The sequence below is a fragment of the Nomia melanderi genome, unplaced genomic scaffold, assembly GCF_051020985.1.
Source record: "Nomia melanderi isolate GNS246 unplaced genomic scaffold, iyNomMela1 scaffold0358, whole genome shotgun sequence".
NCBI classification, from domain to species: Eukaryota; Metazoa; Arthropoda; class Insecta; order Hymenoptera; family Halictidae; genus Nomia; species Nomia melanderi.
This window is the reverse complement of record NW_027475473.1, coordinates 191-939: the sequence shown is the minus strand read 5'-3', so window position 1 is coordinate 939 and position 749 is coordinate 191. Positions and strand designations below refer to the sequence as shown.

At 49.5% G+C, this 749-nt stretch overlaps 1 pseudogene; it reads right to left on the bottom strand.

Annotated features, from left to right (window-relative positions):
- Positions 1 to 326: 326 nt before the first annotated feature.
- Positions 327 to 507, bottom strand: LOC143176072 (U2 spliceosomal RNA; annotated as a pseudogene).
- Positions 508 to 749: the final 242 nt, after the last annotated feature.

The following is a 749-nucleotide window of genomic DNA, read 5'->3' as shown; positions in this document are numbered from 1 at the left end:
GATGGTGGGCGGCGCAGGTGGTGATGCGCGGGTGATCCTCCCGCGCAGGTGGGCGGCGCAGGTGTACTCCCGCGCAGGCTTGATCCGGTCCCGTGGCGAAGGCACTTTATCACACTTTACCGCACAACACCTCGAGCACTGATCGTGAACAGACCTTGCCGCGCACACGCCCGATCGCAACTCGGCCCGCACTGTTGCGTAGTACCGCGGCGGGTGAATTTACCGAGATTTCGGGACTTCGCGGAGCCAGAATATTAAGGGGCTTACTCTTTGGAGTCCCGAGTCGGTCCAGCAGGTGAAAAAAAATAAGAGCTCTAATTAGCAGCGCTAATTGAGCCGTTTCTGGCGGCACTGCAGTGCCGGACCGACTCACGGCGGAAGTGGAGCGAGCCCTAGCGATCCGCCTGAATCCAAAAATCGCGTTAATTTTCTGACTCCGCGATGCGGAGTGTATCAGATATTAAGCTGATAAGAACAGATAAAAAGCGCTTTATTCACAAAGAATGTTCCCCCAGCCTTACATTGTTTGGCTAGGAGTGGATACATAGTAGCGCCTTTATGGCGAAGGCAAAATAGTTGATATAACTCTATAGCGTCTGTCGCTATTTTCAGATCTCAATCGGCGGTGGCTCTTATCTCATAAACACCTTAGCATTTATATGAATCTAGCAAGAGTCTGAATATGTATATACTAGTGGAAGTAGATAGTTAATCGAATAAATAGCCAAACTAGAATAAATTATATAAAT